General features: G+C 41.1%; 1 protein-coding gene across 2 annotated transcripts in view; it reads left to right on the top strand.

Annotated features, from left to right (window-relative positions):
- The first annotated feature begins 2,371 nt into the window (after positions 1 to 2,371).
- PIP5K1B (phosphatidylinositol-4-phosphate 5-kinase type 1 beta) overlaps positions 2,372 to 26,219 on the top strand; it is a 310,533-nt gene continuing 286,685 nt past the window's right edge. For both annotated transcript variants that reach the window (XM_033237154.1, XM_033237155.1), the window contains exon 1: positions 2,372 to 2,878. The gene's annotated coding sequence lies outside the window, so the exon portion shown is untranslated. The remainder of the gene's footprint in view (positions 2,879 to 26,219) is intronic.

Here is a 26,219-nt window from a genome sequence, read left to right as displayed (position 1 = left end):
GGTCATTTATTGGGGGCCACTAATACTATCAAATGTACTGCAAGGAATCCATGCATGTTTCTCATAGTTAGAGGAGTATTCAATAGCATTATTAAGGTTTTGGACTGAGGTCAGGAATCAATTGAAAAAATTACATTTAAAACTAAGCAAAATAATTAGATGAACATTTTCTGATTTTTAAATAGGTTTCTAGATTCTCTGGCCAAGTCACTATTGCTCACGATATTGATGTTGTATTATTTCCAATACAGGATGACTTTCCTAAATCCCTGCTGACAGAGTCAGAGATAGAATCAGGAAGAAATACCAGGTCTCATACCACATGGTCATTCATTCCATTAATCAATTCACAGTAATAATGCAATCGTAAGGCTCTTGGTAGAGTTCCTTAGAATCCTGCTTCATAAAGTTAGCTCTCTAAATAGCCAGTGGGCAGACTGGTTTGAGACTTCTCTCTGGAAACCTAAGGCTGTTTGCATTTGGGCTTTACAGAAGTGGCTCAATACCAGGCTCATTAATGGGAAAAGGGTCATGTGTATGGATACATGTATTTGGACATTTATATGTAATATGTGATCACTTTTGATTCACTGTGATTTCATTTAAGTTTGGTTTTACCTGTCTCCATCTCCCCTGCATTACCAGAAACTGACTTTGCACTTTCACTTACTACCACCTCCCTGGGAGGCAAATTCATGTTCCACTCTGGATTTCAGAGCTGAAGTCTGAGAAGCAGGAAAGGAGAGACTGGGATTACCATTCCCAGATCCCACACCAGCCTGCTAGTTACAGCGGTATGATGCTGCCCCTATATAGTGATTCGTACCAGTCAGATGAACGGTTCTTTGATCTGTTCCTGTGTCCTCCACCACTAGTCTATCCACCCCATCTTGAACTTTGTTAATACAATATTTCTGCTAGTTATTGTTCAGGGATTGAGAGTCTGGGGAACTGTGTTCTGGTCCTTGGGTTAATGTCTTGAGACCTTAGTTTCCTCATCTGTAAAGTGGGAGGGCTGGACTAGATATATGTTCTTCCTGCTCTGAGCTGTGTAGGATGCCAGCAGAAAACCAGACCCAAGTTACAGGGTTCTAAACAAACCATACCTTAAATCTCTCAGTAATGGCCAGCCACATCTGGAAGAAGTAGGCTGGGAAAACAGCTGAAGAATAATAGATATTTGTTTTATTTGTCAATTATGCCTCAGTAAAACTAAAAAAAAAAAAAAAAAATACTTCTGTTATCAGGAAATTATTGCACTTGATTCTAGGCTGATATTAAACCATAACAGACTCACTCAAGGTGGGGGGTGAGAGATAAAAAGAGATTACAAAACTGAAAAGAGGTGTTCATTCGCAGAGAACTAAGGGAGTATCTTTCAAACAGAAATTGGAAGCCAGAGATCTCTGAAGATAAGGATCATGAAATGTTGTTCTTCCCCAGACAGAACGTATCCCACGTTTTCCACCCACGTTTTCCACCGGCGTTGTTTTGGTAAAGAAGGGTAAGGTGGAAGGAAGTGATGAGGCTGAAAAATACCATTTGCTTCAATTCAGCCGGGAAGGATCCGCTACCTTTTGGTTCCTATTAAGTGAATTTAGCTTTAGCTTTCATGATAGCATTTTCCCAAAGGAGTCCTTTAGATCTGACCCCTTCCCTCTTCGCAGCTAGACTGACATCAGGTGACGTTCCAAGTGCCCCCAGCCCACTCAGCGCTATCAGTAGGGATTGGCCCTCACCCCCGTCACAGCGCTTTCCCATGACATCCCCCAGCTTCTCTCTCCTAGGACCTCCTCGCCAGACTACCCCTACCTGCTGGGTAGGTCTTACTTGCTGGGAACACCTGCTGTCCTTAGAAGGGGAGCAACCGACGCCTTGGAATCCTGGCCTGTCCCTTCCTGGTGAAGGGGGCGCCTGCACTTAAGTGCCGTCTTCTCTGTCTCAGGCAGAGTCCAGCAGGCAGGCGACCAGGCGTAGTTGAGTTCTGTGGCCTGGGGAAAGGGGACGCCCTATCCCCAACACAGCCCTGTTTCTCAGGGCTTCAAGACGCTGAGAACAGCCGGGAACCCCTGGATTAGACCTGGAGTCTTGGAGGCACCCGAAAATTCCAGGGGCCCACCCCAACCCCGCTCTCAGTCTGGGCCAGCGGCAGCGGGACAGGCGCCAGGTCCCCACACACCGACTGGGACGCCCAGCCCACTGCGGCTGAAGCTCCGGGGGCCGCCGCTCCCGGCGCTGCAAACCGGTCTGGCTTCGCTGCAGGGTGTGCGGCGATGGGGCAAGTGGGTGGAGAGAAAAGGGGAAGAGCCTGGGCGGCCGGCGGGCGGGGCCTGCAGCCTCCCCAGCCGCGGCAGCGGACGCGCAGCCGGCTCTCTCTGCGCCTCGCTTAGACTCCGGCGCGCACCAAGCGGGAACCCGCGCCCGAGCCCGGGGGGCGCCGCTGCTGCTCCTCTCAGTCCCCGGTTCCCGAACGCGCCGCGGCGAGGCTGCACCGGGCCGTGGAGCCGCTCGGAGCGGCTGGGCTTTGGCGGCCGCTCGCTGCTCCGTCTGGCCGAAGGACCGGCGGGGAAGGAAGGGGAAAGCTGGGACACACACACTCGCCGCGGCGCGCGCGCACTGCATACTCGTAGCCGCGCGCCCCCGCCAAGGCGCGTCCGGAGCGAGTTTGGCCCCGCGGCTCCAGCCCCGGCACCTGCCCGCCCCCAGTGCTGCCCCCGGTCCCGGCCCCACCAGCCGCCCACTCCGCGCCGCTGTGCCTCCCGCCCCTCGCCTGCACTGCTCTCCCTTCGCCGTGGGGAAGCGACAACGTCCCGATAACTTGCAGACTGTGGCGCAACTGGTCTTGGTAGCGGAGGCACCCGAATGCTGCCCGGGTGAGGTAAGTTTCCTGTGCGTCCCCGGCCCCTTCCACTAGACCCTTCTGAGGGGCTCGCGCTTGGGGGCTCTGCATCTCTGTTGAAACCCGTCGGTCTCTCTACCCTTCCACTTTGCCTGTCTGCGTTGTGCTGGGGGTGACGTGGAGAGGGCGCCCGTGGCCGCCGAAGCGGGACCTTCGTTCCGCTGGGGCCACAGCTGCGCGCTCCAGCGGGCACCCACCCGCTCGTCACCCGGATCCCCGGGGCCGCAGTGACACTCGGAGAACACTCTGGGTTCACTTAAATAGGAGTCCTCTCCCCTTCCAGGGGAACCTGCAGAGTTTGGCAGCTGAAGGAAAGGTCTCCCGCCACCCTCCCCCGGTACGAAACAGCGGTGAACTTGTTAGGCGCCCCTGGTATCTCAAGAGGGGCTTGCGAGTTGGTGTTCTGCTCATTTCTGGCGCTGGAGCCGGATTAAACAGGTGCAGTATGGTTCCAGTCTAAATGCAGCAACAGACTTCTGCGTTTCCCAGGCTTTCTCCCCCAGCCTGGTCAACGTGACGCTTCAACATCTGGGGCAGGGGCTGGGAGTGTGGGGGCACTGGGGAGGGAGAATGCCCTGGTTTGATTTATTATGCCGGTGCCAGGAGTCGCCAGAACAGAAGACAACAAATGTCTGCTTATCTCGCATATATGCAGATGAGTGTGTTGTCATTTCTTATCCCCCCAACCCCCAGCTCTCTTGTCTGGTGCCCAGCGTGGTTGAGTAGAAACCTGTTCCGGAGAAGTTGTTTGGGTAGATTGATGAATTCTTTCATCGAATCTACTGAAATCAGGGCTCCGAATAAGGCAATCCTAGTTACTCTGATGCTTTTCTAAAGGGAACGTGTTGCAGACCAGAAATAACACCCACTATCACTACCTCTCTGTGACATTCTCAGATGCAGGAGGCCCTAGCTCTAAGGTGAATGATCCTTAAGGGACCGGTAGGACCTTAGAATGTGTTAATCTCGTGCAAGGAAGAAGCGGTGTCTCTGTGTCAGTACTCCTGAGTCTTGGTTTGGGGAACCCCTTTTGTCCCTCTAATGAAACACATTCAGCCAGAGACTTCTCCCCTGTTCTGCGAAGAGGCTAAAGCGTTCCGCAGCTGTTGGAGTGGAGAAAGGCGAAAGGATTGGTTTCATTAGGACTCTAATGTGATGAAGTAGGGTAGTGGTCATGGAAGCTTTGCTAGAGCATTCCCAGCTGAAAGGAGACTCTGGGGAAAAAACCTTAATCGGCCAAGTGTAAACCAGTGGGAGGTTGAGTGAGTTTCATGTGTGATCTCTGAGCAGAGGGAAACGGTGGGTTCTGATATGGTCCTGTGGGCAGAGACTTATGAGGACTGATGAGCAAGCTGGTGAGTTTGAGACTGATGTATGATGACATCTTACCTGAGAAGGAAAACTGTAAAGCACTGAATGATAGAACCACATTGCATTTTTGTCCACATTAAGACTAGAGAGATTTAATAATAACACCTTACATTTGCATCAGTGTCTTGCAATTTGTAAATTCTTTTGAGTGTTCTCACCTAATTCCAAACATTTCTGAGGGAGGCAGGGCAAAGATTATTTACCATATAAACACAGAAGGAACGTGAGGCCCATAGATTCAGAGATTTATCAAGGTAACATGTGCTGGTATTAGAATCACAGTTAGGTTTTCTATCATAACCAGGTGCCTGCTCTGTACTTATATAAGGTGGTTTTTTTAATGGCAGAGGTCTTCTGCATTTATTGTGGTCTGCACAGTCTCGCTGTAAATTACTGTTAACATTTTATGGATGAGGAAACTGAGGTTTAGACAAGCAGTGGGAGTTTTTCATAGATTTACATCTAATGTAGAGGCGTTTACAATACTAGAACTTGGTTCTTCTGATATCCAGTCCATTGCTTTGTGTATTCTGCCATCATTTCAGTTCTGATAGCAATGAGGACACATCATGGAAACTGCAATACACAAGGGACTGTTCAGCATGCCCCCTGTGACCTGGGTTCTAGTTCTGGGGCTACATTTGGCTGTATGACCTGGGCCAAATCATATCACTTCCAAGTCTCAAGTGTCTCACATATAAAACAAAACGTTTGTATGAAATTATGTTTTTTCTTTCCAACTTTAGCATTCTGTGTTGTTTAGCAATGTGTTTGTAATCCAATGGTATCATTTTCTCTAGACAAAGGACACCTTTTTACCCTATATCACCTAAGAGACCTAGCTAATTACTCTTTCAGCTTTAGTTTATCCCTTCCTACCTTTACTACATACCACTTCATCAAAGGAATGAAACTTAACAAGTGCGTTTTAGCTTAGCATCTATAATATATTGTTTAGTATTGCTGCTTGACTTGAAAATATTCTGAGGGGCTGAAGTACTTACTGTAAGGTACATGTCAGGGTTTACTTGAATATTCTAATTGTAAGCTCGTAACTTTTTTTTTTTTTAGCTTTTGGTTTGCATAAAGTAAGTACTCAATAAATAACTGTTGAATTAATGAAGGAGGTGAATGAAGTCATTCATAAGGAAAACATATGCTGTAAAACATAGAAAGCATCTCACCATGTAAATTCTCCACACATAAGATAATTTGCCTGCGGGCTTGTGCCTCCTGAAGCTGGCAGGTACAGAGCCCATTGTTGCTCTCTTTTCTGAATGCATTATATAGGGAAGAGCTTTTCTTTCTCCCTGTAGACAGTAGACTCATGTCATCTGTGTTATGCTCTTTTGTTTGCCTCCCCCGCCTTAGTAGTACAGCTGCTGAAAGATACATTCCTAGAAATTGACTTGTCCCATTTTATGAAAGGGTATGTCTTGAGATGGAGAAACCAACCATTCTGTTTTTAAAATAGGGTATTGAGTAAATTTCAGGAGATGCTAATACTGGCTCGTGGTTTCAGAGGGGGAACCTAATTAACAAAACCAACCTAGTTTCTGTTCCTTTTAACAATCTTCTCTTTCCACTCCTCCTCTTTGTATACAGACAGGTAGTGTTTTTATGTTTGGGAGAATGATAATAAAGAATAGAGTGATCTTAAATATTATTAATGGATCTGCAATTTATATTGGGGATCGATGTCTATCTCCTGATAATTTAAATATTAATTAGTTTAGAAGTACCTTTTATGGGTAAGAAAACTAAAACTTAGGTGAATTGACTTACTTATGGTCACAAAGATGATAGCAGGAGGACCAAGATCAATGTGGTGTTCTGAAGAAGGTTCATATTCAAGTTTGTCCCAGGAGTTCTATGGTGAAGGTACAGTTTTGACTTTTAGAAATCACAGAGATTAACAGAAAACGTCTGTTTACTATCATTATGAGAGAGTTAGTACATTTGGAAATGGTTTAGCATTTATATGTTTAAGTTTTCTTGCCCAAGCAGATGCCGTTAAACAGAATATGTTTTTTTTTCTTTTTACTTTTTTTTTTGTTTTTTGAGACAAGGTCTCACTCTGTTTCCCAGGCTGGAGTGCAGTGGCCCAACCATGGTTCCCTACAGCCTCAACCTCCCCAGGCTCAGGTAATCCTCCCACCTCAGCTTCCTGAGTAGCTGGCACAACAGGCATGCACTGTCATGCCTGGCTATTTTTTGTATTTTTTGTAGAGACAGGGTTTCACCATGTTGCCTAGGCTGGTCTGTAACTCCTGAATTCAAGCAATCTACATGCATCAGCTTCCCAAAGTGCTGGGATTACAGGTGTGAGCCCCTGCACTCGGCCAAAAATGTTTGTTTTTATCTATTCACTATGATTCTTTTGGCTTATATACATCACCAGACTCAGAAATAATACATTGCTCCAATCAGTGCGGGGAGAGAGGAAACTGTCTGAATAGAAACCAAAGACCTGTAATCGCATGAGAGGCCGAGGTGGGAGAATCACTTGAGCCCAGGAGTTTGAGACCAGCCTGGACAACATATCTAGACCCCATCTATAAAAAAATAAAAATTTAGCTGGGCATGGTGGCACATGCCTGTGGTCCCAGCTACTTCGGAGGCTTAAGCGGGAGGATCACTGGAGCCCAGGAGTTTGAGATTGCAGTGAGCTGTGATCGCACCACTGTGCTCTAGCCTGGGTGACACAGTGAGGCCTTGTCTCAGGAAAGAAAGGAAAAGAAACACAAATGTATGCTGGTATTCTCAACTTCTCTTCCTGGTATATAAAGCCAGAAGCCAAAGGTAGCCTTGTCATGCAGCTGGTAAAGTCATAAATATGTATACATTCAATTTGCATTTGCATTTTGCTTGTACTTCTGTTAGATGGTGAGTCAGAATATTTAATATCCTGGAAAATTTTTTTTTTCCCCTATGGCCAGAGCCTTCAGTAGATTCTGTAAAACATCAAGTCCTAAATGTATTTGTTGCTGAAACATGTTCTCTTTGTATCAAGTGCATTAAGGGGAGTTGGAAGGAGTCCTTCATTTTTTTTAGAAGCTGGCCGGTTAGAACTGTACATTATGTAGCTCCACTGTTCATTTGTGGTCTTATCAATAGAGCAGGATGTGTTACTTTTTGCTGAGTGCCAGGAAAACCGGGGTGGGAGGAAACCTAGGCTTCTGTTTTTTTCTTTTTAAAAATCAACTTTAAACTTAATTTATTGATGAAATTTTTGTGGTACTGTGTCATAAACAATCAGCTGCTGTTGACAGAGAATTGTATTCAGTCAGGTTCCTTTTAATATATAAGATTAGGTCAGGGAAAACAGGCTTGGTTTTGTACATTCTATTCTCAATTGTATTTACTTCTGTATTGCTTCATCAGAGGCATATAAAGGAGATGTTCACACAGGAAAACACAGGAATCCTGCCCAAACTAGATTACTTTTGAAAAGATTTGAAACAGAGTGATTGGGACAAGGTTGCATGTTCAGTAAGCTGACAGTGGTGCCTTGGTATTATCATTTTAAGTGAAAACAAAGTAGCACTGGAATGAACAACATGATGTGTGTGTTCTTGTAGGAAGTCTTCTGTATTGTTATGGGACTCAGTAAACAATGAGTATGTAATATGTTTTCAGTAATTTGCATGATGGATGCACAATAAGTTCTTAAGACTCTTTTTCTCTAATATTCTTAGAAAATCAGTTGTGAAATTGCAATGAAATATAAAGCGTTGAGCGTTTGGTATTGCTCCCGTTTTTAAAATGGGTGTGTATGTCTTTCGGTGGAAGTTCAGGCAAGGGTTGGAATTGTAAGTACTAGGGGCCCAGGGATTATAATTATCTTGAATTGGAGCTAAAGTTCAGACGGGACTGCAGAAAGTTCATTCAGTTTGTAAGAGAAAAGGTGATATTTAAGCCTTCGCCATTCAGTCATGCTGAGCAAGGGGTTTGTAGGGGAGGATGAAATTAGAGCGAGTCATAAAAATATGCTTTCCTTCTTTCATAGACAGACTGAAGACATGCAGTGGATTCAACCTGTTGCACAGTAGGTTTTTGATTTAATATACAATTTTTTTCTTTCTTTTTTAAACCATGCCCATCGTTGTGCTCTCTGGATCACTTGATCATATGTTTGGTAATAAAGTAAGGAAACAAAACAGCAACAACAACTAAAAAGCAATGCAAAGACCTTCTTGAGGGAGTAGTAAGCACATCATAGGTGTTCAGCAAATATTTGTCAATGGAGAAGGCTAAGCATCATGTTTTATTTATATTTGTATTCTTGGAACTTGGCACTGTGTCTGGCAGATGGTGAGGACTTAATAAGTGTTTACTGAACAATTTATGTATCCAAACGAATATCACTTTTCAGAATCTTGGGATGTTCCATAATCTAATGATTCTATTATTTTTTTCAAACCATATATTTTAGAAATATTAGGCAGTCTGATAGATATTAATGTTGATAGTTTTTGGTAGTTCTTTTTTTAAAAATCATAAATGGTATTTATTCACTAGACTCCAACTTTTTTAACCAAAATGCCTAGGAATAATTTTGTATTATTTCTCTTCTTTAGGAGAAAAATAAACATTAAATATGTTCTGTTTTTATTTGAAAGTATCCAATAAGCATAGTTTTCAAATGCCCAGAGTGGCATAATAGTGAGTTTGGTTCAGGGTACAGAGACAAGAATGGACTTTAAGCTTCTCTAAGTTAATCAGCTTAAATATCACTTCCTCCTGGGGCCTTTTCTTTTCTTCCAACCTAAAGGAGACCTCCATATGTTTTGTTCACTTGTCACAGGGGATACTGATACAGTTTCGATGTTTGTCCCCTCCAAATCTCAGGTTGAAATGTGATTCCCCATGCTAGAGGTGGGGCCTGATGGGAAGAGTTTGGGTCATGTGGATGGATCCCTCATGAATGGCTTAGTACCCTCCCTGTGGTAATGAGTGAGCTCTTGCTCTATGAGTTTACATGAGATCTGGTTGTTTCAAAGCGTGTGGCATCTCCTACCCTACCTTGCTCCCTCTCTTACACAGACTCCCCCTCACCTTCCGCCATGACTGTAAGCTTCCTGGGGCCCTCCCTCACCAGAGGCAGATGCTGGCGCTGTGCCTCATGTACAGCCTGCAGAACTGTGAGCCGAAATAAAACTTCTTTTCTTTATGAATTACGCAGCCTTAGGTATTCCTTTATGGCAGTGCGAAAACAGATGAACACAGATAATTATTCATTAATGTATTTCACTTGTTTTCCTGTCACCTGTGCCCAAACTCACATTCCACCCAAGATTGTAAACTCCTTGAGGGCAGAGGCCATGGTTCATAGCACTGTTTTTCTTGTGTTCGGCACATAGTAGGTCCTCAGTAAATATTTAAATGAATACATGAATAAGCCCCATCCATCCTGTCAAGATGAAGTGGGCCATCATTTAGGTTACTCAGGCTGAATCAGACTGAGAGGACAGTGCTTACCTGTTAGCTATGGCAGCTCCTTTACAATGATGACCGAACCCTTAAGGATGAGAAAACACTTGCTTAGATGATAAATTCTGGCATGATTATTAAGAAAACACTGTCTATTTAAAGACTGACTTCTTTCATTTACTTAGAAATGAATAGTAGTGAACAAACAGGAGGAAATTATCAAGCACAAAACAAAACGTTCCCACACTGTTAAAATGGGCTCTAAATGTACCTAAATCATAAACGTATTCATTCCTAATTAAAACACTTTGGTGTTCATATACAAGGCAATTTCTATGATGCCTCACATAAAGTTGATATTTGAGTTGGTAGTTATTTAAACATCAGCCACATCAACAGTCCCAATACCAAGGAAGAAGCCAAGGCAGTGACTCTCAAAGTGCAGTCCTTAGACCAACAGAGTCATCACTACCTGAGAATTTGTTAGAAATACAGATGAGGCTGGGTGCGGTGGCTCACAGCTATAATCCCAGCACCTTCGGAGCCCAAGGCAGGTGGATCACCTGAGGTCAGGAGTTCGAGACCAGCCTGGCCAACATTGTGAAACCCCATCTCTACCAAAAATACAAAAATTAGCCGGGCGTGGTGGCAGGTACCTGTAGTCCCAGCTACTTGGGAGGCTGAGGCAGGAGACTCTCTTGAACCCCGGATGGGGAGGCTACAGTGAGCCATGATCACACCATTGCACTCCAGCCTGGGCAACAAGAGTAAAACTCTGACTCAAGAAAAAAAAAAAAAAAGAAAAGAAAAGAAATGCAGATGAACTCTGTGGATGGATGACAGGCCTTCAGATGATTCTGATGCATACCCAATATTGCCAGTAAATGGTAAATCTGTTGCTCCAAGTATAAGCCTCCTGAAGCGTTCAGTATTCCCAGGTAAACCCAGGCTGTGTTGAGAGAGTGCTATCTGCCTGCTCCTTCAGAAATATGAGGGGAGAAATGAAAAATTCTCCCTCTGCCAGTCTTGGCTTTTCTCAGAACTGTGTGGATCACAGGAGAGCAAAGTATTGTGAATGGTTTGGGTATCTAGGACTTGAGACAGAATATGAAAAAGCTTTTGGTAGTCACAGAGACTGCCAAGTGATGGGTATTATGGGGTATAAGAAAGTGTTAATATAAACATGGTCCTGGCTGTCAAGGAGGCTGACTGTGCTGAGAGCTTACTCTGTTCCAGTCACTTCTCAAGTGCTGTTTCTTTTCATCACCATGTGCCTCCAAGGCAGGCTGCAGCATTTCTTCACTGAAGAGAAAGAAATGAAAACCTAGTCAGGTTAGTAGTAACTTGTACCGGAGCACAGAACCAGTAAGGGATGGCACGAAGGTTCTAGCCCTGGCTTTTCCGACTAGGAAGCCTATACTCTTTTTCTCTGTTTCATGCTGTAGCACCTCAAAGTATAGTTTTGAAATAAGAGCTTTAAAAAGGAGAACATAAGTGAATCTAAAATTTATATCTCCAAACTAAGTGTTTCTCTGAACTCCAGTTTGCATAATTGACATTACACTTGAATATCCCAAAGGTACCTCAAATTCTACATGTTGAAAACCAGAACCATGATCTTTTTTCTCTACATCTGATACTCCTGTGAAGTTCCCAGCTCTGTGGTGGGCACCGCTAGTCACCAAGTAGCACGAGCAGAAACTTGGGAGCCATCCTTGGCTCCACCCTTTGCACACACATCTAATCCATCATCAATGTCTATTGATTTTGCTTCCTGAGTATCTCTCCCATTCCATCTGCTTCTCATCATTTGTATGGATTCTATCCTAGCCCAACTTCTTGTCTCTCTGCAGGGCTGAGCCAGAACCTCACTGGTCTCCTGAGTCCACTCTGGGTCTCCTAGGATCCATTACCCATATTATGTATTGTAACCGGGGCACTTGTGATGGTTGGAGAACACCTGAGGCTCTGCTGGCCAGATCTCTACTTCCTGCACCTGGCCAAGCCCTCACGGAAGCACACAAATTCTGGTCCCAGGGCTCTCCACCTCAGTGGCCTTTTGAACTCTTGGACAGCCTTCTGAGGACTTGTTTTTCCAAGTAGCTTTCTACCCTGATGTTTTTGCTCTCCTGGAGTCCAGTCAGAGGCAGGTTCATAACTACAGTCAACTACTTTTAAAGGAGCAGGTTGGATACTCCAATGTAGCTCTAGGGACTTACCCAACCCTACCCCAAATACCAAGTTCTTAAGAGTTCTCCGGCAGTTCCCAAGTGCACTCCACTCACTCCAACAAAGAACCAAAGACTGCTCTACTTCCACAGTTGTTTATACACTGGGCCTGAGTTCCCTCAGGACCTTGCAACGTCACATTTGTGGCCACCATAGCAGCGAAATTCACCACCTGTGGTCTAGGAATAAAATCTAAGCCTCTCCCAAAAGGCACCTGTCTCTGACTCTTGACTGTGGCTTATCCTGGCAGCTTTGAGGAAAAGGCCTGGGTTGCTTTGCGTAACTGCCAGGATAGATAAAGAAACATGACTCAAAATCATTCTCTCTGTATTTCCTCATAACAGGAACCAGTTGACATAGGTGCAGGAAAACTTCCTGACCAAGGGATAGGGCCTGGGGCTGGGAGTGCTGGAGAGAGAGAAACACTGGGATCTGCCCCAGACTCTTCAGTGGCCTCTCTTTGTGCCTGGAGTGAAGATCTGAGTCATTGACATGGTTCCAGGGCCCTGCACGGTCCTGGTCCTGCTGCCACTCCAGTCTCAGATCCACCACCTGTCCCTTGCTGTTTCTGAGCCACACTTGCACCTGCCAGCTTCACACCCTCCGTGCAGCATTGGCTGACCACACTTCAAGGTTACTTTTGAAAGGAAGCCTTGGCCACCCATCCCCAGTATAGGACAGGACCAGTGGTTCTCTCTCCAGGAAGACTTCAACAGTATGATTACTTGACTCGTTCCCTCGCCCCCACCAGCTGCTAATCATCAGGGCTCATTGCATCCCCATAGTGTCGGCACATGCAGAATTGTCTTGAGTGGATAAGTAAATGGATACCAATACTTTTACCTTAAAAAAATCCTTTTTGTAAATTTTCAGTAAAGAAAGGAAATGCACAGAGATCATGAATGAACCACTTCGTATTGCTGATCCTGCCCGTGGACATAATCTTCAACTTTCATTACCACTGCCTAATTTCACAGCTGTCATGATCCGCATTTCTATAATGGTAGCTGCAGGTATTATCCCCAAGGAAGGTTGCCCCAAAGGCATGATATAAAATATTTCTGGAAGAATGCCTTTGATACTAGTGTCTTTGTTTGCCTCTGGGGAGGTGAATTGGCTAGCTGGGGGGCATGGATGGGAGGGGAATTTTCATCCCATACTTATTTGTACCTCTGAATTTGGACCCATATGTGTGGATTACTTATTTTAAAAATTAAAATTGTAAAAGTAAAAGGAGGGAAAGCATAGCAAGAGATGTGAAGGAATGGGAATGATTATTTAGAGGAAAGAAGATGGAGATGCAGTTGAAAGGGGGTTGTCCTAAAAAGAATTCCTGTCTTCAAGGATACGGCCAGTTACATCTGACTTGCTCTGCACGTCTGTGGACAACTATCTGGCTTCAACTTAAAAGGGATGACATACCATATAACTTGACTTAAAGAGGTTTGCCTGATCTCACCCGTCACAGAATATAACATTTAATCTAAATGTAAAGGCTAACAGAACGTAATTATTTAAGAGTGAAGCAATTGTTAAAGAAGGAGTTAGTTGGAGGCTAAAGCATTCTCCTTGAAGACATACAAGTGCCCAAGAAACATGAAAAAATGCTCATCATCACTAATCACCAGAGAAGTGCAAATCAAAACCACAGTGAGATACCATCGCACACCAGTCAGAATGGCTATGATTAAAAAGTCAAAAAATAACCTATGCTGGCAAGGGTCAGAGGAAAGGGAGTGCTTATGCACGACTGGTTGGTTTGCAAATTAGTTCAGCCACTGTGGAAAACAGTTTGGAGATTTCTCAAAGAACTGAATATAGAATTATCATTCAACCCAGCAATCCCATTACTGGATATATACCGAAAGGAAAATAAATTGTTCTATCAAAAAGACACCTGCACTCACACATTCATTGCAGCACTATTCATAATAGCAAAGACAAGGAATCAACCTAGGTGCCCATCAGTGATGGATTGGATGAAGAAAATGTGGTATATATACACCATGGATTATTATACAGCCATAAGAAAGAACAAAATCATGTTCTGTAGCAACATGGATGCACCTGGAGGCCATTATCCTAAGTAAATTAACGCAGAAGTAACCAAATACCACATGTTCTCACTTGTAAGTGTGAGCTAACCATTGGGTACACGTGGACATAAAATTGGGAACAGCAGATACTGGGAACTCCAAAGGGGACAGGGAAGGAGGGAGGTAAGGGTTGAAAAACTACCTATTAGGTACTGTGTTCACTACTTGGGTGGTGGGTCAGTTGAAGCCCAATCCTCAACATCATGCGATATACCCAGGTAACAAACCTGCATGTGTAACCCCTGAATCTAAAATCTGAAAAAAAAATTCTCCTTTATGATCTAGGTATTTTTAGAATACAATAAGAGACAGGATGGTAGCATCCTATAGAAACTGGTTAATATAAGTTGGCGTAACCCAAGCTTTCATTTAATCTTTGCACAAAGCTTTTCCAGTTAGTCAAACTTGAACTGTAAATAAAAGAAAAATACCAACTTGTCTTAGGTGGTTCAGGCTGCCATAACAAAGTGCCATAAACTGTTGTGGTTCATAAACAAAAATAGTTTCTCATAGTTCTGGAGGTTGAGAGTCCACGATCAGGTGCCAGCATGGTCAGGTTCTGGAGAGGGCTCTCTTCCAGCTTACAGATGGCCAACTTCTTGTAGTACCCTCACGTGACAGAAAGAGGGAGAAAGAGCTTTCTGGGATCTCCTTTATAAGAGCCCTAATCCCACCCTTATGACCTAATCACCTCCTAATACCATCATCTTGGGTTTAGGATTTTGACATGAAATTTGAGGGGGACACATTCAGTTCATTGGATAGTCCTTTGTGGCTCAGTGAGTGTACTATAAGAAACACATCCTGTGTTGAAACCTAGTATATACATAGACATATAAATAAGAAATATAACAGAAATAAAGGTTTCATGAAACAGTACTTAGCCATACCACATGAAATGTCCTCTGTTATTTTCTGTTGTGTTCCCTCCCACCTCCAACTTCCACCATACACTAGTCATGAGCCACTGAATTGCCTTTATTCCCCACTGAAGGGCAGAGACCTGCAGTTTATTTAGAAAGCATGAGTGCAATCTGCCATCCCCCTGGTGCTGCCAGTGATCTGTGTCAGCCCAGAGGTGTGCATTTACCGAGGAGCCGACAGGACTCTACATACAGTGTTCTGTGCGCTCCTATGAAACCACAGAAAGTTGTGAATTTAAAATGCCCTAAAGACTCCCCTTGCAAAGTTTTAATTGATCAAGAAGGCATAGTGAAACTTGGTGAGTAGACATATGATAGAACTTGAAGTTGGACAAAAGTGACTCAGATAGCTGCCTTGTCTGTCATACAACATAGATAAGCTTCAGTCATCAAGCATGGCCTTTAAACTGGGCAATGTCTATATTTTTGCTTTTAGTGCTCACCCTAAAGTTCACTCTTAATTTGTTTTAGCAAGAACCTAAATACTGTAAGGAAAACAATCGCTGACTTTAAAAATATGTGAATAATAATTTGACAGTGTAGTTTTTTTTCTTCCTGAAATTCCTTCAGACATTAAGCCTATTCATTTTCATTGGCCACTCAAGCACAAAATTAAAGGGGCTCAAAATAGGGAACTCCTGGCTATGCAGAACCTTTGGGCAGGCTGTTTTACTTCTAGAATACATTTCCTGATTGCTTGCTCCTTTAACTGCCAGCAATTATTATGGCCAAGTTTTGTATAGAAAATTTTCCCAACATTGTGTCATTTGTCCCTGATTCTTTAAAAGATTATACAGAACATTGTGTATCTTTTATGCTACTATAAAGTGATAGATTTAGTATTCATTCAGGAATGCAAGGCTCTTTGCCTCTAAACCAAATGGCCCTACTTTGCTGTCTCCTAAAATCTTGTCTGCTTTTTCTTGATAATTTTTTTTTTTGGCTTTACTTCTGTGGCTTTCAGCAGTGAGCCCCTTCACTCATTGTTGGCTACTGAAAGTCCATTGTGATTTTGGGAACTGAATAACCGTACTGTCTGAAATGTGTTTGCCAGATAGACTTATATTATCCATTGAAACTGAAATTTTAAAAAAGGATCAAAAGTAGCTTTTGAGGGAGGTCTTCAAGAGCTCTATTGGTAAAGCAAGCAAGCTTTAGTTCTTTCTCGTTCACTTCATTCATTAGCCAATAGCATGTTTTCCTCTGCCCTGTTTTTGGGTTGTTCAGATAAAGTGATACCTTTTCAGGCTGTGATAGGCATGGTTTCTTTTTTCTTTCTTTTTATAACGTATTGATAATGTGTTTAGTACGGTCTAAAGCAAGATTTCATAGACTTTTTCATTTAAGTTAAACATAGTGGCAATTGATGAGTATTTTGCTAACAGCTTTATATGCAATGCTTTATGCCTTTAAAGGTTATAGATTACTGCATTTCTCTTTTACTCGGAGAAACTGCATAGCAAAGTTCCCCAGATTTTCCTGATTTCCATCTTCCATTGGAAAACAAGTTCAATATCCACAATAAAACAAGGAAGCTGAATACTGAAAAATTAACTTGTTTTCAAGGAGTGGTGTGAGCCAGACTATTCTTAGGTTTACGACTGCATTATATGGGAACACAAAAAAGCAATGGTGTCATTGCTGTGACAAGCTGTATTTAAATGATGCCCTTTTATTTTTTTCAAGATGTGCTGTTTAAACTCAGTTGTGAAGATTATGGAAACTGGAACAAATGGGAAATCAGTCTCTCCTGCTATGGGTTAAGAGAGAAGCATGACTTTGTTTAGATTTGTTTATAGGAAACAGAATGGAAATTCAGCTTTTAAGATGTATGTACAGTTGGGCTTCATTATTTAGTTTAGCCATTTCTCGGAAACTCCCTCTCCTACATGACAATTTATAATGCAAACATGATGCATCATTTCATTTTGTGTAAACTTTATAGAAGGAATAGTCATTTCCACATATGTCAGAAGACTTCTGGAAGCATTTTAGAACTGAATGCTAAGTATCCTACACATGTGCCTGGAAGCTTTAGAAATGATCAGCAGCAGCACTTTCTGACCTTACGTTTTTGTTTGTTTCTTCATTTGTCTGCCTCCTTACTGAAACGTAAAGTTTCACAAGAGCAGGAACTTTGTTCTGTTTACTACACTATCTCCAGCACCTAGAACAGTGTCCAACACAAAGACAGCCTGCATTATCATTGTTGAATGAACTCATTCTTAAGCTATAAAAACAAATTCTTAAGCTGTAACTGTTTTTCCCTTGACTTCTGAGCTCCCCCTTCCTTTACAACATTTCAGTAACCCAGCATCTAGCCTTACCACTGCTTCAAGTTTCTTCCCTGAGGAACAGCCTTGTTTGTTGCCACATTACAGTCTTTTTTCTATCTCTTGCTTTTTTCACCTGTAACAATCTAGACCAATTTAATAACCCCATGCCCCACGGTCTCTTCGCTACTCAGCTGATTTTTTGATCCCAACTCTTACCTCTTTGAACAAACTCTATACTTGAAGCTGTGCAGTCACCTTTTAAAAATTCAGTCCACCTCCCCTCCCAAATACTGTTTTTATCAAAGACATCCTCATTTTTTTTTAACCCACTTTGAAATTTTAGCAGTCTTTTTACTTTGGTTATCTCTGTCCCTGTGCAGCTACCAATTTTTAAAAAATGTTCTCCTCTATTCTCACCTCTGTCTCCAGATACGTGTCTTACCTGGGCTGTTGTAGAAGCTTCCCAAATAACTTTCATACCTCCCTATCTATCCGCTTTAAGCAATTATAATACCTGCTCCTAGAGAATGATTTTGTCACGGCCATGTCAGGAAATCCTTAGATCGTTTAACATGTCTGAAATCTGAAATGCTTTGGTTTGGGTACATTCTGGCCCTAGTTGACTGTTGATCATTGTCATCATCATTGTTGTCATTGTCATAGCTGTATAGCAGTGACAGTAGCTTCCATTTCTTAAACTGTTACTCTATACCAGGCACAACACATATGACACATGACATCATAAAGCTTGTTAGTGCATTTTGGAGCTGTATAATGTGATAATGGGTAGGGTGGCTGTGGGTGGAATAAGATAGGCCTGGAGAAGTGTATCGGGCCTGACCATAGATATCTTGTCAGCTGTGCTAAGGAGTTTGAACTTTTCTTCTATAGGCCATGAGGTGACAACTAGAAGAGTTTCATGGAGAAGTGATGAGCTCATATTTTGTTTCATAATGGCAACATGAGCTATAGTTTAGGGGATGAATTAGAAAGGTAAGAGACTGGAGATAGGGAGACTAATCACAGGAGAGATGAAAAGGATCTGAAGTAATGTAGTGTGGATAGGGAAGAGTGAGTAGATTTGATATTCAAGAGGGAGAATTTCTAGGACTTGACCACCTGGATATGAATTTTGGGGAATGGTAGTAGTAGATGATTCTCTGGCTTTTGACTTGAGTGGCTGGAGAGACTGGGGAGTGATGCTCAACTGAGAGAGGATACCAGGTAGAGGTGTCATACATGTGGTGGCAGAAGCAGGAAGGCTGTGATGATGAGTCCTATTTTGAACATGCATTTGAGATACCTGGGGGCTATCCAGGTAGAGTGTGGCTGTAAGATCAGTCCACATGGAGACACTGGCTGTGTTATGGTAATATCCTCTGGGCTGTAGGAGAGGATGAGAGTGAATGAGATTGAGATATAGGACATGAAGGTGGAGAGTCTAAAAAGAAGCTGTGTGTAAGTGTGGAAGAGGCCATGAAGAAGACAGTATTATGAGCTCTTGCCAGCAGTTAAAGCCATGAGACTAAATGGAATGTTCCTGAAATTGTATAGTAAGAAGACAGAAGATCACTTCTTGATCTTCACTTGCAATTTCATTCTCCCATAGCGTGGCTCATTCCCTTGTTTTCTTATCTTTTTTTTTCTCTCTGTTTAAGGAAATGGCATCAGATTTTCATGATAACATATACAACCTACTGTTCTGGAAGGCCTCTCTGAGCCCACTGATCCCCACTCTGTCTCCCTAGAAGTGATTTCTCAGGCACACGTTCTCTTTGGTCCTCTTGCTCCTGTGACTCTTTGGGAACTTTCCCTAGAGGCTTCTGTTTCAATTGTTCTCCGCTTATCTCTCCAAGCAGATTCAAGTCCTGACGGCAGGGATCACATCTTTGCCTGCTTTGTCTCCCCCAACCCAAACCTAACAGCTCTTCTTTATTTTTTATTTATTTATTTTATTTTATTTTTGTTTTTTTTGAGGTGGAGTCTTGCTCTGTCCCCCGGACTGGAGTGCAGTGGCTGGATCTCAGCCCACTGCAAGCTCCACCTCCCGGGTTTACGCCATTCTCCTGCCTCAGCCTCCCGAGTAGCTGGGACTACAGGCGCCCGACACCTCGCCCGGCTAGTTTTTGTATTTTTAGTAGAGACGGGGTTTCACCGTGTTAGCCAGGATGGTCTCAATCTCCTGACCTCGTGATCCACCCGTCTCGGCCTCCCAAAGTGCTGGGATTACAGGCTTGAGCCACTGCGCCCGGCCTATTTTTTATTTTTATTTTGTGGGATGGAGTCTCCCTCTGCCACCCAGGCTGGAGTGCAGGGGTGCAATTTTGGCTCACTGCAACCTCCATCTCCCGGGTTCAAGTGATTTTCTTGCCTCCACCTCCTGAGTAACTGGGATTACAGGTGCCAGCCACCGCACTGGGCTAATTTTTGTATTTTTAGTAGAGACGGGGTTTCATCATGCTGGCCATGGTTGGCCAGGCTGGTCTCAAACTCTTGACCTCAAGTGATCCACCTGCCTCGGCCTCCCAAAGTGCTGGGATTACAGGCGTGAGCCACCGTGCCCGGCCCCTTAAGAGCTCTTTCTATACTCTAGCTGCTCCTGCTACTTTTTTTTTCCCTTTTTCCTCTTTGGAGGCTCATTTGCTGACCATATTGTAGTTATTTTTATTTCATTTATTGTAAGTATTAATTTATTAATTTTATTATGTATGTATTTATTATTAATTTGTAATTAATATATAGTTGTAGATATGTTTGGGGTACATGTGATATTTTGATATCTGTATGCAATGTGTAATGATCAAATCAGGGTAATGAGGATATCACCTCAAACTTTTTTTGTGTGTTGGGAACATTATAATTCTTCTAGCTATTTGAAATATGCAATAAATTATCATTAAGTATAATTTCCCTACTGTACTATAAAATACTATAACTTTTCCCATCTAACTGTGTTTTTGTATCCTTAACCAATTTCTCTTCATCCCCTCCTCTCCCCTACCCTTCATAGCCTCTCATAACTATCATTTTATTCTCTACCTCCATGAAATCCGCTTTTTTAGCTCCCACATATGAATGAGAACATGCAATATTTGTCTTTCTGTGCCTGGCTTATTTCACTTAACATATGACTTTCGGTTTCCACCATGTTGCTACAAATGACAGGATCTCATTCTTTTTTGTAGCTGAATAATATTTCTCTGTGGGGTGTGTGTGTGTGTGTGTGTGTGTGAGAGAGAGAGACATTTTCTTTGTGCATTCATCCACTGATGGACACTTACATTGATTCCATGTGTTGGCTATTGTGAATAAACACTGTAGTAAACAGGGGAGTGCAGATATCTCTTTGATATACTGATTTCCTTTCTTTTGGATATATACCTAACAGTGGGATTGCTGATTCAAATGGTAGTTCTATTTTTTTTTTTTTTTTTGAGGAACTTACATCTTGTTTTCCATAATGGCTGTACATCTTTACATTCCCACCAACAGTGTACAAATATTGCCCTTTCTCTACATCCTTTCCAGCATTTGTTACTTTTTTATTGTTTTGGTAATAGCCATTCTTACTAGGGTGAGATGTTATCCCATTGTGGTTTTGATTTGCATTTCCCTGATAATTAGTGATGTTGAGCATTTTTTTCATATACCTGTTAGCCATTTGTATGTATTCTTTTGAGAAATGTCTATTCAGGTATTTTGCCCATTTTTTAATCGAATTATTTGTTTGTTTGTTTTTTTCACTATTGAGTTTCTTATGTATTCTGGTTATTAATCCCTTGTCAAATGGATAAATGGATAGTTTGCAAATAGTTTCTCCTATTCTTTAGGTTGTCTCTTCACTTTGTTGATTGTTTCCTTTGCTGTGCAGGAGCTTTTCAGCTTGATGTAATCCCATTTGTCTATTAATATTTTGTTTTTGTTACCTGTGCTTTTGGGTCTTACCCAAAAAATCTTTGCCCAGACCAATATCTTATAGGATTTTCCCAACTTTTTTTTAGGAGTTTCATAGTTTTAGGCTTTACATTTAAGTCTTTACTGCATTTTGAGTTGATTGTTGTATATGGTGAAAGATAGGTATCTAGTTTTATTGTTCTGCATGTGGATATCCAGTTTTCCCAGCACTATTTATTAAATAGACTGTCCTTTCCCCAGTGTATGTTCTTGGTGACTTTGTTGAAAATGGGTTGGCCACAAGTGTGTGGATTGATTTCTGGGTTCTGTATCTGTTCCATTGGTCTATGTGTCTTTTTTTTTTTTTTGCCAGTACCATGCTGTTTTGATTACTATAGCTTTGTAGTATAATTTGAGATTAGGTAGTATGATGTCTTCAACTTTGTTCTTTTTGCTCAACATTTCTTTAGCTATTTTCAGTCTTTTGTGGTTTTATACAAATTTTAGGATTATTTTTTCTATTTCTATGAAGAATGTAATTGCTATTTTGGTAGAGATTGCATTGAATCTACTCTGTGTAGTGATGTTCAGATTCAATTGTTAAATTGATATACAAATTTAATTGTTAAAATGATAAGCATTTTAATAATACTCTTCCAATCCCTGAGCATGAGACATTTCATTTTTTGTGTTCTATTCAATTTCTTTCATCAATGTTGTATAGTTTTCCTTGCAGAGACCTTTCACTTCTTTGGTTGAGTTTATTACTAGGTACTTTTTTTTTTAGTTATTGTAAGTGGGGTTACTTTCTTGATTTCTTCTTCAGATTGATCACGATTCACATGTAAAAACTCTGCTGACTTTTGTATGTTGATTTTGAACATAACTCTTGAAAGTGGCTATGCTTGTCTTGTTCCAGATCTTAGTGGAAATGCTTTCAGTTTTCCTTCTACTACTTTTTATTGCTTATTTTTATTCTCCTCTAGAAGAATAAAGAAACAAAGTGAACAACTCAAATTTATACAGGTTTATTTCAGTTGATATACCTCAAACTAAAAGTGCCTACTTAAAATGTGTTTGTGGCTGAATGTTCTATTTCTGACTTAAAAAAAAAAGTGAATTAGCAAGAACATCTACCACACCCAGTGCAGAATTCTTGTCATTTGTCATTCTCACTATTTTAAACTTTAAAGAAGAATATATATTTTGGCAGTTACACTACACCTATAGCTTCTCCTGAGCAGAGTTTATCTCCTGGTCTCATTGGTCAAACTTCCTGTGTTTTAAAATTGCATTTTGCATACATTTGCACATGTTGAATTTGGATGCAGTGAAAGCGCTTATCCAAGAAACACGAATTCTGTCTGACTCATCCGGCCTCTCTGCTGACACCTTGGTGAGCCCTGGTCAAGTGACTTGACCCTATTTGTGCATTTTTCTTTTTGTCATCTGTGGAATGAAAATCTAGCCACTGGCTCCTGACCTCATTCAAAGACATTTTGTGAGGCCAAATAAACTGAGGACCTTTGAGGTCCTTAGAACAAAAGCATTGCACACATTAGAGAATTTATTTCGTAAGAATTGCAGAAAGAGATCAGGCTCAGGGTAGCCACCATTATAGCCCATGAGTAAGCAAATATGAGACAAGAGGTCCTCATAAAGGAGAGTTCTCTCCCATCCCTAAGGTCAAAGGTATGAGTGGGACACTTTGCTAAAGTCTGATAAGCGTTCCAGAATTTAAACATCACCTTCAGTGTGGATGAGGACAGCAGCATGCTTTTATCTTTAAAAAGAGATGAACCCTGAATGTGGACATTTATTGAAGAAAGCAAAACTCATACTTACTTGTTAAAGAAAAATAATGTTAGTGAACTGTGAATAATTCGTGTGAGAGGGTCCAAACTAGGACATAATTCTCTAAGTATTAAATAAGTTTGTTGCTTATTCCATTTAGTTTGTATGGTAACTTATATCTTCTGAGTGCCTAATGCTCTGCTTTCCATACAAAGATGGTTAGTGTTTTATTTGGTGCTGCCCATTTAGATGTAATATGAGAAGCTCCTAGAAATCACCTAGAAAACACTTTTAACACCTGTGGAATCTTTCAGTTCGTTTGACTTTAACTGGACATTTCTCAAATGTTAATGAAAATCTTATTTAATAATAGAAATATTTAAACTAAAAGGGTGTAATTGGATTGTTTGTAACACAAAGAAAGGATACATGCTTGAGGTGATAGATATCCCATTTACTTTGATGTGATTATTACACGTCGTATGCCTGTATCAAAATATCTCATGTGCCCCATAAATATATACACCTATGTACCAACAGAAATTACAAATTAAAAAAATTGAAATGTTTATAGTCTGATGACCTATACCAAATGACAGAGGAATCTGACTGGAATTACCTGACCAAAAATGAGGGAAACTCATAGAGTATAATACCATTGGCATAAGTGTCACAAAATTGGATCTGTAGTCATGACACTGGATTTATAATAAGAGCCCCAAGTCTTAATTCTTTAGTTAGCCTGGCAGTGAATAGAGTGACAATCATAATCATACAGGTGCTGTTTCTTAGTTTTCTGGGTTTAGAATCAGATTGTGGACTAAGCATGGCAGACTTGGTTATGATTGCCAGCTACAGTGCAAATGTTAGCAACCTCAACAAAAGAAAAAGTGTAGTTGGCAGGAGGTGGGATGTGGCATCAGGGAGGAGAGGGTGCTAATATCCTCATTTCCTAAAATAGCAAGGTAAGCTATAGCTGTTAAAAGTTGCTGGAATTCCACAGTGGTTGTGCCATCTTGCATTCTCATAAGAGAGTTCCCGTTGCTCCAACTCTTTATCAACACTTGGCATGATCATTCTTTTGAATTTAGATATTCAAATAGTTGTGTCATGGTGACTCATTGTAGCTTTAAATTGCATTTCCCTGATGGCTGATCATATTGAGTGTCTTTTCATGTGCCTATTTGCCATTCTTAGATGGTTTTTCGTAAGGTGCTAAACTCTTGTATTGATTCTAGTAAGGTTTTGTTTTTGTTTTTGTTTTTGTTTTGTAGCACACATAGATACTTTTTATATAGACAATCATGTTGTCTATGAACAAAGATACTTTTGCCTCAGAACAGATGTTGGCAAAAACAGAAATGAAGACTTTAGTACTTAACATTACAAATAAATTGAACAGAAGAATTATAAGAATATATTAAACTTCAGGAGGAGGCCAGGGCAGTGTGAGGAGAATCCTTGGATATGAGTCAAGACCTGGAGATTCAAGCATGTTATCAACAATTGTAAAGATAACTATCAAGAAACTAAAACAAAATTTGAAGAACAGTTGCCTTGGGAGAATGGAACTAGTGGCAGGGATAGGAAAGCAAGAGTCAATCACTCTCACGAAGTCTTCTATCTGGTTTAATTTATTGCCTTGCACTTACATTTCCCTGAAAAAAGTAAATTATTGGCATATTGGTAATTAGGACATAAAGATAAAAGCAATATGAAGTAACTATAATAGGTAGAGGGTAAGACTGAATAATATAAAGAATAGGGGGAAGTGGTCTATGTTTAGAGTTATATAAAGAAAGGAGGGGCCCTCAAATGACAGTCAGTGCTGATGAACACGTGACACTTAGGTTCTTGCTGCATTCTAGGTACGTTCTAAACAATAAACATATGACACTTGTTTAATAATCACAGCAACCCATGGAGTAGATACTATTATCATCATTTAATAGAGGAGGTGAGGAGACCTAGAAGCACTTAGAATGTGAGAAGCCGTTAGAGGGTTGAGTGAAGGGAAAGGATATCCAACAAGAACCTCCTGCCCTGTGTCTCATGAAGAGGCAGTATTTCAAGAAGAGGCTTAAAGCTGAGAGTGTTTTGCTAATCAGTGAATATATGACTAATGAGCTGCTGGGGAAGTCAAGCCTTCTGTAAGTGAAAGTGTTTGCATTCATTGTACTCATAGGTACCTTCCCTAATGGTGATTGTGAACCAGGACATTAGTTAAATTGTAGCTACTTAGAAGTAGCAATTCATGGCACACTTACTGATTTCTTCCTATGTTTAATGACACTAATATGTTCAATCATCATTTAAAAATTATCTTTCTTTGCTCTAAAGTAATAATTGCAAGAAATACATTAGGGTACTGGTATATGGGGGTTGCATAAGTCGTTCACAACATTATGTCTCTTTTTTCACTTAATTTCATACAGACTTCTCCATAATATTCTATCTGCAAGTAATATTCTATTGTTATGAATTATTATGGTTTGTTTAATCATTTCCCCAAATGTTAGTTATTGAAGCCATTTTTAGCCTTTCATGACTATAATGAATATTGTTCTAACAAGATGTTTTTTCCCTCCTTTGACTTATTTTCCCTTGAAAAGGGAAATTACTGGATCTAAGGGTATATTCAGCGAAATGGCTTTTGTTAAATATTGTTGCTACCCTTTAGGAAGTATACTAATTTGAAAGCTAACAAAAATCTACAAATATCAAATTCTACACAGCCATGCCAACATTGTAACTTATCATTTTATTTCTTAAGTCTCTGATCAGGATGAAAAAGCATAGAATGGTTATGTACAATTTGCATTGATGATTTCGTTCACCCTTTAATTGTGTATTTGGTTGCATATGAATATGACATGAAGAACATAAGAAAATATAATTCAAGTAAAGGAGGTATATCATAGGATATAGAAAATAATACCGAAGGTCAACAAAATTTGGAGCACCTGATACGAACAGCTAGGAAATGGGATGCCAGTGAGGGTCTGCTCTATGCTTCCAATAAAAGTGAGGAAAGAGTAATTGAAGAAATACTCCTCAAGACTAATTGAAACTAAACATTCATTTCCAAAAAGTGAGCCATGTCAGCAGATGAGATTTATTTTTGGATTAAAAAGCTACTTCAAAGAAAGTTTTAGATCTGTTATCATGGCCCATATCCAATTACAACATTAAATTTTTTTTCTCTATAGAAACAGATTTCTCAATTCTTAACAAATATCATACTTTAAGTAATGTCATATAGAAGTAAATTCCAGAAAAGCAGAGAATTTCAGCCAACAGAAGT

Source organism: Trachypithecus francoisi, unplaced genomic scaffold (assembly GCF_009764315.1).
Source record: "Trachypithecus francoisi isolate TF-2019V2 unplaced genomic scaffold, Tfra_2.0 Lachesis_group16, whole genome shotgun sequence".
NCBI lineage: Eukaryota > Metazoa > Chordata > Mammalia > Primates > Cercopithecidae > Trachypithecus > Trachypithecus francoisi.
This window is presented reverse-complemented; position numbering and strand designations above follow the sequence as displayed.